The 13,842-nt window shown below is 32.5% G+C and overlaps 1 pseudogene; it reads right to left on the bottom strand.

The window, feature by feature from the left end:
* Positions 1-2,995: 2,995 nt before the first annotated feature.
* On the bottom strand, positions 2,996-12,776 carry LOC120130627 (annotated as a pseudogene).
* Between the last annotated feature and the right edge of the window lie 1,066 nt (positions 12,777-13,842).

Here is a 13,842-nt window from a genome sequence, read left to right as displayed (position 1 = left end):
AATAATGTCTCCAATGAGAAAATGCCATTAGAATTGCCAAATACTCCTTTTCAGATATTCAAAAATCCGTATGTTTTGGTCCAAGAGCCTTGCTTAAATAAGCTATAGGCATTTCTTATTGACAAAGAACTGCTCCAATACCTTTTGAACTAGCACCTGTTTCCAAAAAAAATTCTGCTCAAAATTGGGCAAGGCCGGAACTGGAGCTTTACACATGACTTGTTTCAATTCTTCAAATTCTGCCATAGCTTCTTGAGTCCAATAAAAACCTTCGTTCTTGAGCATATTAGTCAAAGGTTTACTCAACTCTCCATAACCTTTAATGAATTTCCTATAGTATCCTGTCAAACCTAAGAAACCCCTCAAGGCTTTCAAATTCTTAGGCAAAGGCCATTGTTGCATAGCTTAATCTTAGCAGGATTAGTAGCCACACCCTGTGCTGAAATCAAATGCCCCAAGTACTCCACTTGTGGTTGCTCAAAAAAATATTTTCTCCTTTTAGCATATAATTTGTTCTCCAACAAAATATTTAAAACACCCTTAGAAGCTGTTCATATACTGCCAAGTTAGGACTGCAAACTAAAATTTCATCAAAGAGCACACGGACAAATTTCCTTAAATAAGCACCAAATAAATCATTCATTAATGCTTGAAAAGTAACTGTAGCATTAGTAAGCCTAAAGGGCATTACCTTAAATTCATAGTGTCCTTGCTGAGTCCTAAAAGCAGTCTTGTGAATGTCTTCATCTTTAATCCTGATTTGTCAATACCCTGATCTTAAATCAATTTTTGAGAAGAATACAACCCCATTTAGTTCATCTAGTAAATATTCTACTATAGGAATAGGGAACTTATTCTTGCATCTTTCAGCTCACCTTGTTACTCTTAGCATTGCGGTACAATTTCTCTCAATTAACTACTGTGATTACTAAGGGTTGAGTGTTTACTAACTCCACGCCCTCCTTAGCCCACTTGGGAGTTACAAAACTGTGAGTGCTTCCACTGTCTATCAATATATTCAATGGTTTTCTTTTGATAAATACTTGGATTCTCAAAGTAGTGTGACCCACATTTCTTGTAATAACATTAATGGATATTTCCATATCTTCTTTTTCTGAGTCTTCATTTTCCCCAGATTCTTCTTCAGTCACATCTTTTTCAGCAGGCTCTTCTTCTTCTTCCATTCAATTCAGTTGTCTGACCTTGCATTGATGTCCAGGGGTAAGCTTTTCCCCATATTTAAAGCACAAATTGTGGGTTCTCCTATACTCCACTAAACTTTGCTTAACATTACTATTCAATGGATTGGTTTTAGTCACCAAACCAGTATTCAAGTTGTTTGTCTGAATATTCTGAGGTATGTAAGCAGAATTCTTGATAGGAACTTTATACTTTTTAGTCTCAATCTCATTTGCCAACTCATAAAGTTTGGCTTCCCTATAAGCATCAAAAAATTTTTTAGGCTCTAACACCTTAACTTTGTGCTTTAGTTCTTCCTTGAGGCCACTAATGAAACTGGAAACAAAATATTCTTCCCTCAGGTGCATATTCTGTTGCAACAAATAAGGTTTCAACTCCTCAAAACTCTCCTCGTACTCTTCCACACTGCCTTTCTGCATTAACTTGTTAAATTCCTCAATAATGTTTGAGTAATTTCTGTCACAAAACCTATGACACAAGTCTGCTTCAAATTCATGCCATGTTACTCTACACTTCTGCATAATATAACCATGAAACCATGTTTTAACTTTCCCCATTAGATACATGGCATCTACCTCCATTTTCTGTTATCTGGAACTCCCAATAGATTGAAATATTTCTGGCATTTTCTAATCCATCCTCTAGGATTGCTATCATCAAACATTTTTAGCTCTATATTTGGTCTAGGTAATATATAACCCGATCTACCAAAAGGACATTTAGATGAATTTTTATTATCATTAATTTATTCACTGTCCATTTTAATCTCACTAGCACTGGCTTCATTGTTAGTTATCTGCAGCTTCTGACTCACAAGCATGGAACCCTGTAAAGCTACTGGTTTAGATGCTAAAATGCCTAGATCCTAGTCAATCAGAAAACTGGGAAAGCAGAAGAAAGCTCAAATAATGGCAGACGATGCAGCGTTGACTGCCATTCAATAGAGCATTAAGGAGTTACAAAATCAAATGGAAGATTTGAGAGATGATACCCAAATGCCAAAATAGTGGGAAAAGAAGGAGCAAAGGTTGAAGAACCTGGAATCTAAGTTTACTGAACAGAAGGGATACTTGACTAACATCCTTAAAATATTGAGGAGCAAAGAATGAGAAGAAACTTTTGAAGAGGAAGCAAGTGATGGCAAAAAAAAGAACAACCAGGAAACGAATACTTCCAAAGCAACATGCAAGATTCTTATACAAGCTACTGTAATATGAGACAAAGAGAGGTATTCTTATTAACCTAATGAACCTACTTCTGATACTAATTTGTCATAATTTTGGGATGAAGAATTGAGATTTTAGAGAAATAGAAGAATTTTAAGAAAAGAATTGTTCATTTATTCATCAGAGATGATTCCAATGAAATCATGCACAGTTTTATATAATTACAAGTACCTCACAGCTGGCATGTACTGAAAATCTAACAAACTAACTAAATTATGCTGACTCATGCAGGTTTATATGTAGCTTGCTTCAAAGTAGATTACAACTCGTAGCCCACCATTAACCAGGCCCATGTTTTGCATTAGCTGACCCAATTTCCTCCTCAACTCTTGCCCCAACAGTAAGTCTCTTATCTATCCTCCCAGCCCTTTCGTTCATCATTTCTTCCCCGTTCCAAATCCCTGATTTACTTCCAATCCTTAATTGAGTCAATTTCCTCACAATTTCCCCTTTTTTCAACCATCATGATAGACAACTCATGGAGTTATTGTGGAGGACATAGTTGCTCGAGTTTTGAGGTCAGATCACTCCCATAGAAATCAAAGTAAGTTATCGACAAATTCTCGAGCTCATGTAGGTTCACCAGTGCATTAACCTCGTTATCTTTAACTTCATCTCCATGTGTTAAATGTAATCCAAGTATCCTCAATCGTGTCAAGTTTCTTAGTTCTTCGATACGACAGCCATGGCACGAAGATCTTGCAGGTCTAAAACCCAAAAGTACTTCGAGGTTCGAAAGTCTCCCCAAACCTTTCGGAAAACATTTAAGTGAATCACAATTACTGACATCTAAGACCTTGAGCTTCCTCAAAATAGTGAGGTTTTGAGGTGAAGTTTTCAGATTTTGACAATAACTCAAGTCCAAAATCTGAAGGTTGGTGAGTTTTTCCAAGGAAGTTGGGAGTTCAATCAAAGGGTGAGTGTTGCTTAAGCTGAGATAACAAGCTATCGAGAGGCAATTCGAAAATCGATTTTGAAACTTCCAAAACTCTCAAGTATCAAAACTCACTGAGTTTTTTAGCAGTGTTAGATTCGATCTTGTTTACTTCACCGGTTTCATGCATTTTGAAAGTTAAAATTGTTTCATTGTAAGCCTTGTCGACGACCTCTATTAAGCATCGATTTATCAACCCAGAGAAACAATCTTCACCGGCATTGGTCAAAGATCTGCCACTCCTCAACGAGACAAATCCCTCACTGATCCACTAATTAACTACTTGTTGTTTTGTTATGATGCAATCCTCTGGATAAAGAGAGAAACTAAGGAAGCATGACTTCAAGTAAGAAGGGAGTTCATTATAACTCAATTGCAAAGAAGCCATGGCAGAGTCATCTTTCTCGCCAATTCCTCTTGAAAATGGCATGTGATTCACCTCCATTCATGATAGTACGGTGTTTTACAATGCATCATTCCTCCCACAACTTTGATGGCCAAGGGAAGACCCTTACACTTCTCCACTATCTCTCTTCCAACATCTTCTAGATCAGGGTAGGTACACTCATCTTCACTTGCAGCAAAGGCTATCTTATGAAATATAAGCCAACTATAAACCTTGTTCAAGAATTCAGGCCGATGAATCCTCATTTTCTTCAACCCCATCTTCATCGAAACCTCCTCAATCCTCGTCGTGACCATGATACAACTAACGTTCCCTTTTGGCAGCCATTGAGAAATCCTTCCCCACCATGTGACATCGCTCCACACATCATCTATCACAATCAAATACCTTTTTCCCAAGAGTTGTCAACAGTATATTTGCATCGTCCTCAACACTTGCATCACCTAAATTCCTCAACATACTTCTCATGATTTGTTCTTATGTGAATGTTTGAGAAACCGAAACCCAAACTCTTCTCTCAAAGTGACAATCTATTTTTTTTTATTGAACACTTTCTGAGCAATTGTGGTCTTGCCCAATCCACTCATTCCAACAACTCCAATCGCCACTATTTTCTACTTCCCTTGGTAAGCAGCCTCGAATACCCAATCTTTGATCTTCTTAGTGTCAGCTTCTAGTCCAACAACCAGAGTGTGATTATACAATTGAGAGCTCTATCTGAGCAATTGGTCCTTTCCATTCACGACATCTGGTTGTAACAAAAGAAGTCCCCCAAGGAGAGATTGAATGTTGTGTTTATTTTGGGTAATTTCACCAGTAATTTCCTTGAGACGTCTCCCATTTTGGTGCTTGAAATGAAGGTTTGATGGCGAGATTCTTGCCAAACAGCCATTGGCGTCGTGGCTTAGTTGAAGTTGGCAATCAGCTAGTATATCTTCAGCTTTATAAACCAAATCTCGTAGATCGGCCAAGATCTTGTTTATAGTGTGCTTCTTCTTTTTCAACCTATCTGCATCTTTGAGGAAACATTGCATATATTGAAGCTTAGCTTGTAACTTTTCAAATTCTTCCCTGAATTTAGTGATGTAGCAGCCCTCCTCTGCCAGGGTGTTTAACAGCTTTTCTAAGAAGGCACTGACTATTGCAACCACTATGCTTTTTAGCCTTGTAAAAATGAAAAAACTTTTAAATAAATTCAGAGCTCTGGGTATTCTAAATCATGAACACCTCAAACAGAAGCTTTGATCATTTACATTGTAAAGTGAAGTTAAAATATTTCTCCTACAGAATTATAGGGAATGAACTTGTTCTTCACGGCATGAAAGCCAAATGGAGGATGAATTCAAAAGATAATTATACAAATCAACAAAACCATTGTCAAGTGTTTGTTTTACCTTGTTTCGACAAAGAATTCAAGTTCGCAAACTCAACAAGAATAAAAGTTGCTAAGAGAATGTTGACTGATAATGAAGTTATTAGGTAGTTTGTTAAAACTCTGTTATGAAACCAGTTGGGATGTTATGGGATTAGTTGGGTCATTTTTTCTATAACAGTTTCTTTAATTTCCATACATAGACATTGTAATGAGTCAAATATTGTAACTGGGGCATTAATGGGTAGGGCTTCTTATCATCTTTATTGGGTTCCAACTTCTTAGACATGTCCATCATTGCTAAGAGGCTTGTCCTATTGTCTGTTTTTATTCGATCCACATCCTTTGTAGATGTACTTGTTTGAATTCAAAATTTTAAAGAAAAATAATATTTTTTTAATCACTGAAATCACTTAATAGATTCAATGTTTTACATTTTTTATTAATAATATTGAATAATATTCAACCAATTATCATACAATTCTTTCATTAAAAAATTAATAATTAATCTAGAGTAAATTACAAATAAATTTTATTCTCTCTCTTATTTCACTCATTGTACTTTAAATGTTCTCAATTTTCTCATTGAACTTAATACATTGGGTTTTTTGGTCTCTTGGCCGTTTAATAGTTAACGACGTTAAAATGAGCAGTTATATAGATACAAAACGATGTCGTTTTGGTGATTTTTTTAAGCGGTGTCATTTTTAATATCGTTATCTATTTAACATCAAAGTGATCAAAATAGAAGAGAGGGTATAGTTCAGAGACCCAAAAAATCCAATGTATTAATTTCAGTGAAAAAATTAAAAAACTTTTAAAATTCAGTGAGCAAAATGTAGTCACCATTTTCAACCATTATATTATATTATTATTATAATTTATTACAAAACCCAGGCCTAACATTCAAACCCAAACCCAAACCCAAACCCTAGCCCAACACCTAAACTAACCCTAACCCTAATGCTTCTTTTCAACTATTGTCGCCGCCAAAGTTGATTCCTACAACCACTGGCTGAGTTTGCCCCGCGTCCAGTCGAGTCGATCGTCACTATTATCAAGCCTAGCCGAACCAAATCCCATCAGAAATCTCAACAAAACCTGAAAAATCTGCGGCATTAAAAATGTAATCCATCATATGCAGAGGAACACAGTGATTGTCAGAGAAGCAAGTAGTGATTAGGTTTTTTTTATTTTATTTTATCTCTGTAAAACTCGGGTATAAAAACCCGAAAACCAATATGTAAAGAGGATTCTTTTTCCCTCATTTTCGGAATACAAAAAGCAAAAAAAAAATTTAAGGTAAAAAACATTTCTTTTCAGTTTTTAGCAAGATTCAAAATAAAAAAGGAAGAAGAAAAAGGGTGTCGTTACCTTGCTTTTTGTGTCCATCACTGTGAGTTTGAGCTTTTGATGGGGGTTTTTTAGGGTCACCAGATGAGGATTATCGGAGTTAGGAAACGAAATACTCGAGAGTTTTTGGGGTCTTGTATGTAGGTTTAGGGGTCATTTTCGGTCTTGTTTAGGGGTTAGGTGAGTATATTAGAGTATGTAGGGTCATTTGGGGTTCAATTTAGGAACTCCAACCATTATGTGTGGTGGCTGGAGCGACAGTCGAGACAGAGGCGTGGGTACCGACGAGAAGAGAAGAGGCAGTTGAGAGAGAAAAAAGAGTTTTTTTTCCAGTTGGGTTACAAATGAAAAAATGTGAAAAGTAGCTTTTATAGTAGAAGTTAGGGGTAAATCGCATATAGGTCCCTCAATTTTCACCATGTTTTTACACTTTAGTCCCTAGCCTTGTGTTTTTTTATATTTTAGTTTTGAAACTTTTGTCCTTATTTTTTTATTTTCCCTTTTATTTTAATAATATTGGCTGAAATAAATAATTGGTATAATTGCATTGTAATCCCTCTAACTCTTCTGTGTTTTTGCATTTTGGTCACATGCAGTGATTGTTTTAATTTTATTTTAATCTTACTGGTTTGATCCTGTAATTTTTGCATTTTTGTTTATTAGTTCATATTTGGCTTATAAAAAATGAAAAATCACGTTTTAGTCCTCCTTGTTTTAGCGTATTCTTACACTTAGTTCCTTGTCATGTTTTTATTTTATTCTGAATTTGGATGTATTGATTGAGTGATTTTACCTTTTTTTGTTATTTAACATGTTTGGATTTTAAGAATAATCATTCTTTAGTCCCTCTGATTTTAGCTTGTATTTACAATTAAGTCACTATTTTAATTCTTGATTTTTCATGCTTATTTTCTATTTGTTTTTATTAGGTCACTATGTTGATTTAGTGTGTTTCAATTTAGTCCTTAAATTAATTTGTTGTTAAATTAACCCAAATATTAATTTTATGTTAACTTTATTTGGTAATTTCTAAATAGGAAGTTAAAAAAAATGCATGTTTGTTTTATGTTTTTAGGTATTAATCTCTTAGCTCTAGTTCTTTAATTTAGTTAGTGATTACGGCTTCAAATTTTAGACTTAAACCTTAGATTTAGATTTCCCACATATAGACTCTAATTTAGGGAATAATTCGATTTTAACTCTCATATTTAGATGCTCGATAGCTCATTTTGATTATTCAATTCAATAAAAATAGTAATTAATTAGGTTTAATAATTAGAGTTGTTTAATAATTAGAGTTTTAACCTTAGTCTTTTCAAGCTTTAGTCATTGGACTTCTAATAGCTAATTGATCATAATTAATTAAGATTTTTAATAAGAGTCTCATTTTTAGATAGAATTACACTGAGTCTTCAAATTAGGAAATAATCTAAATTGGCTTCCGCATTTAATATGCTCGGAGGACCAGCTCAATTATTCGACTAAATAATTGGTAAAAATCAACCAGGGTTAATATTAGAAACTCCATTTAGGTCTAAACCTTTAGGCTTTCTAAGCTTCATAATTTGGCACTTTAGGTTAGGGGAAGCCTTAATTAATCACCTAGTATAACTAGGTATCGATTTTTTGGAGTTGTGGGGGTGCTAATCATTCTTCATGCGTAACTGACTTCTGAACCCTTTTTTTGTTTTCGTAGACCCTAAACTCAATATTTTTATAAAATAAAAGTTTTATAGAAATTATCCAATTTTATGGTGTTCCAATCACACCTTAAATGGTTGGCGGCGACTCCTCACATTTCAAAATATTTTCCAAGAACAACCCCTAAGTCATACTAATTTTTTTTCCATCCGGGTGAAAAACAGTGACGACATAAAATAAGATAGAGAAAGTAAAGTTCAGTGATGAACTTGTAAGTTATCTAGTAATTTAATGAGATGAGATATTAAATTCTTTAAATAAAGCTAATAATTCAAATCTAGTAGTACTAATAAAATAAATTAGATTAAGAGTATCATTTTCATAATGGACTTGAATAATATCTACTATAAATTAGTTAATAAATAAATCAAATATCGACATATATATCAAATATAATTAGGATAAATTACACCATTGGTCACCGTATTATTACTTCTCTTCTATTTTAGTCATTATATATTTTTTATAAATGATTACTAATATTTTATTTTATTTTATTCATTTATCATTAATTTTAATAACTATTTATGAAAAAATAATATGATAACTGAAATAAGAAATAATATATGATTATCAATAATATAGTTTGAAGTACAAATTTTTATTGGGATAATTTTGTTGTACAAAAACCTAATTTAAGGTTAAGAAACGGTAAAAAATGAATGCAATAGAAAATGTGGTAAAAAATATAACATTTTTGGTTTTACGTAACTTAAAATATTAGTTCTTTCTTAATATTTTTGGTTGAACCGTAAATATTACATGCTTCATAATCAGTGGCATATTAAAAAATATTATGAATAAAGTAACACTTTATGTTGCTATCGAAAATGTTATGAACAGTGGCGGATGTAAATAGATTCCTTGAAATTTGACTTTTTTAAAAAAATATTTGTATATATATTCACCCTAAAAAATATTTTTAAATATGTCACAAATTATAAAATATATAATATTTACGATTTAACCGAAAATATTAATAAATAACGACATTTTAGATTGCATCCAACAAAAAAATATTATACTTTTTTTTATCATATTTTCAATTGTCTCCACTTCCTATCAATTTTTAACCTTTCATTGGCTTAAAAGTAGATTTACTCGACTGAAAAGTTTGATTTCAATATCCATTTCACATTATTCAGTTATTGAACTTTATCTATTAAACATCTTTTTCTTTTGTTTAGATATTTGGATATTAAATTATGGCCGCAAAATTACTCGACTGAACAGATGTTGACCTTACGCTACGTTTAGCTTCCACACACACACATATATAGTAGTACCGATGAATGACGACCCGATGTGATTTTAAAGTTGCATGATTCACAAGTTTTTCATAGGCTCAAAGTGAAAGATGTTTTTTATGGGGTTGGGGGTTACGGTCCAAAATTAATTTATTTTTCTCATATTTTTTCCACTCCGACTTTATAGTTCAAATCTAATTTTTATTTAATATTCTTTTATAGAAAAACATTTTATTAATATTAATTTTATTATATTCATCTTACTAGTGAAATAAATTATTATATAAAAAATTATATTATTAAATTTATACAATATAAACATAAATTAAGTTATAGAAATTTGAACAAAATTTTTCTAATTAATAAATAGTAATACAATGTTTATTATTTCTGGTCTAAATTCAGTCCGTATCAAACGAGTATCTCGCCAGAAGAAAAAGGAAAAAAAAACAAATACTAGAGATGTTATGGGTTAAGTTTGAATGGAGTATATATAATTTCAACATTATATGTTGTTGTTCAATTTTGATTCAAATAAGAGCATTAAATTTTACTCAAATCAATTTGTATCAATATTATTTATTTTTTTAAATATTATTTTAATTATTAATTGATAGTTGGTCTATTGAGATTATAATATGAGGTTCTATCTTTTAAACGTCTAAAGTTTGAATAGTAATTGTATTAATAGAATAAATTAAATTGTGAAAACTACTCCCATACCTTTATTTATAATATTTAAATTGAATTAGTCAATCAATAAATTTTAACGAATTTTAATAGTTATATAAAAATGAGGTATTGATTTAATATATATATATATATATATATATATATATATTGAAAATGTATAACTTGAATTATCTATATTATATGTATAATATGTTTTATCTTTTTTTTCAAATTATTCACTGTAAATCAAATTGAAATTCATTGACGCTAATTTGAAATTTTATTCAATTTTCAAATTTGGGTATAATAAAATTTCAAATTTGGGTATTGTACTATTGTTTATATATAAAGAATTGAGGACGACAAAGAATTTGGAAAAGATTTTTGTTGTTGTTTGGTGATCATGAAAACCACTTATTTCTCGTGGAAACGTCTTTTTCATGCATTTATTTAAAGATATGTTAAAGAGTTTTGTATATAGTTTTGCTCTTCACCTGTGATTTGAACAGGGCGGAATTAAGAATTATTTATATATGGTCATTTTATTCAAAAATACTCTAAAACTAAAACAAATTATCAATCAGTCACCGTTTCTCCAAAATTTTATCGGACTGACACCCTTTCTGACAGGAGGAAGGGAAGGTGTGTTTCGTGAAACACACCATGCATACGTAGAGAGAAGGCACGTTGTAGGGAGGCGCCTTCCATGGGTTTTTGTTCCGTTGGCGCCAAGGTGGAAGCATATGGCATGCCTTTAAAGATGCATTTAGTAGCACTTGCTTTTCAAATCCAAAACTAGGTTTAGGGTTTTTAAAGCAGTTTAGTGTTAGATTTTTTATTTATAAAGGTTTAGGGTATTTAAAGTGGTTTAGGGTTATTTGGTTAAATGGTTTAGGGTTAGATTAAAATTAAAATATTGATTGTAAGAAATAAATCTTAAACCGAAAATAATAAATCTTAAACATTAGATTGCATTAATTGAAAGTAAAATAGAAATGAAATCACATAAATTGAAACATTCACATCACAATGAATTCGAGTATATTTTGGACTACCTAGCTCCTTTAATAAGAACGGGTCTGGTATAATTGTAAGTCAAGTCTGAATCTCATTTGGGGTCTTTTTCATTACCTATGAGGGAAACTCAAATTCATATACCTTGAATACTAGTGAAAGTTGATATAAGGGATCTACATAACGTTTATATTCCAAATAGGAATATGAGCAAGTTGTTATGACATGGGAGCATGAATACTTCATAGCTTGAAAAAACCCACAGTCACATCACCTTTCTTGTAGATTAACTATGAAATAGTTAGATTCGATCCCTTGAAGATATCGTGGCATTTTTATGACACAAAATAATTCACAGGTGCGAGAAAAACTTGTTACCAACATTACGTTTGATGCTGCAACTTTTTTCCTGCAGATCTGCTACTAATCTTTGGTGATATACATGGTCATTTTGCATCCAAATAAGAGTTTACCAAAAGACTACCCAAAAAAATACGTCACTTTAACCAAAGCAATTACTGGTTAATGAACCGCCCCTTTTAAGGTTGAATTTATAGCCTCAGCCAAGTTGGTTGTCATATGTCCATATAGATATCCACTATCGTATGCATTTGTCCACATTTATTTGCTGATGACTCTAATGTAATTGTATTCATTCTCATTTTTTCCTTGCAATTCTTGAAGTATAAACTCAAACCTTTGAGGTAAAAGTTCGTAACCTAAGTCATATGTACTAGTTAGTGTGATAGATAAAATGAAAAAGATTGATAAATGAAATTAAAAAAAAAGTAGCATACCCATACACATAACATGTAACCATATATTTTTCAAGAAAAAAGGCTAAGACTTTGTATCTTCTCCTTCAACAAGGGAAAAAGTAACGGGCAGAATATTGCGATTACCATATTGGACAACTGCCAATAATAAAACTTGTTTGTATTTTCCAAACAAGAATGTACCATCAATTTGGACCACGAGTTTGCAGTATTTCATCGCATTAATACACTATGGGTAAGTCCAAAATACACTGTAAAATTGGCATCGATCTCGTAGCACACAATCATTCTGGTATGCATGGTGAGTTTCAAACTCAATTATCGTCCCAAGATTAAGTTTTTCCATTACTTTAAACCAATTGGGTAGCCCATTGTAAGATAAATCTCACTCACCATGTAATTTTATAATGGCATTATGTTTTGCCTTCCATGTTTTTTTGTAGGAGATGATATACCCATATTGAGATTGTATAGCAGAAATGAGCACTGCAAAGTGACGTGAGAGCTTGATTTGACCATGGGCATGGTTACTTAGTAAATAATGTTGGAGTCTAAGTTTAGATGGTCCTGGCTGATCCCTCTTACAAAACATATATAAGTACCTTTGTATATTGAGTGTCATAAAACCATGCAGACTTTATACGTAACCATATGATGGTGGCATCTAAACCAAGTGTGGTGGCATTTGAATCGACGGTGTATCCATGTAAACTGATGAGCTTGGGATATAAACCGGTGGTGATGGTGGATGTTGTGATGGTTCCGGTGGCACTGTTGATGACGAGCTGGATGTGTTTGCTCTTCATCCACAAGTGGGGAACGATGATATTGTGACGGTAGTCATCTTTATCAGAGACGATGAATAGCCCCCTCATGCTCCCTTTGAAAGTAAGAATGACTTCCTGTTTCTATTGAACCATTCAATATAGTCATCTGAAATCGAGAAACCAGATTCTAATATATACTTATGAGGGAGCAAGTATTGATATTGATTCTCCCACATCGTTATCCAATCTCTATGTTTCACCACCCAATTAACCTTTTTTATACCTCATCTATCAATTTATGCATATTGTCGAGATTTCTAGTGCTTAAAGAATATATCGTATGAAACCAAACAGACGAAGCACATGGTCAGTTGGATGCCACTCAACAATAGCATAACAAATAAGAGGCACAACCGCCACCCATACGTCTAATTACCCACTCAACTCAGGTTGGATGCAAGCCTCATTTCGTCGTTCAAATAGGGTAACTATTGGAACTAAAACAAAAATATATATTTCTTATCAAAATTAAAATTATATTCTAATTATATAAAGATAATTAAATAAAATAACTAAAATTTGAAAGCGTACCTCTACACCAACTTTTTGATCAATGAGTAATCAGATACCTTGTAATTAATAAAGGATATCACGATTTTTTTTGTATTTGATGACCACATATTTAATATAAATATATATGTCATTCTATAACCAATGTTATCAAAACCGGACCGGATCAGCCGATTCGTCCGGTTAAACCGGGAACCGGTTGCATGTCCGGTCCGATCATCCTCCAAAACTAGTTTTGCAATGAACCACTAAAGAATCGGTAGAACCGGTTGGGAACTGCCAAAATCGGTGTGAACCGGTTGAGAACCGACAAAATCGGTGTGAACCGGTTGAGAACCGACAAAACGATGTGAACCGACGATTCTGTTTTTTTTAATTAAACCAAACGATGTCGTTTGTTATGATTTTTTTCAGCCCCAAATTTATTTTAGTTATATAATTATCATCAAAAAACAATGAAGGTTAATCTTTGCTTGTTTATTTTAGTTATATAATTATATTTATTATTTGATATATTTTACACTTTTACTTTTAATTGTTAAGTATTGTTTGAGAATTTAAATTTAACTTTGTATTTATTTATCATATTTCTAGGTGATGAAGA

The sequence above is a fragment of the Hibiscus syriacus genome, unplaced genomic scaffold, assembly GCF_006381635.1.
Source record: "Hibiscus syriacus cultivar Baekdansim isolate YM2019G1 unplaced genomic scaffold, ASM638163v2 tig00110548_pilon, whole genome shotgun sequence".
NCBI lineage: Eukaryota > Viridiplantae > Streptophyta > Magnoliopsida > Malvales > Malvaceae > Hibiscus > Hibiscus syriacus.
This window is presented reverse-complemented; position numbering and strand designations above follow the sequence as displayed.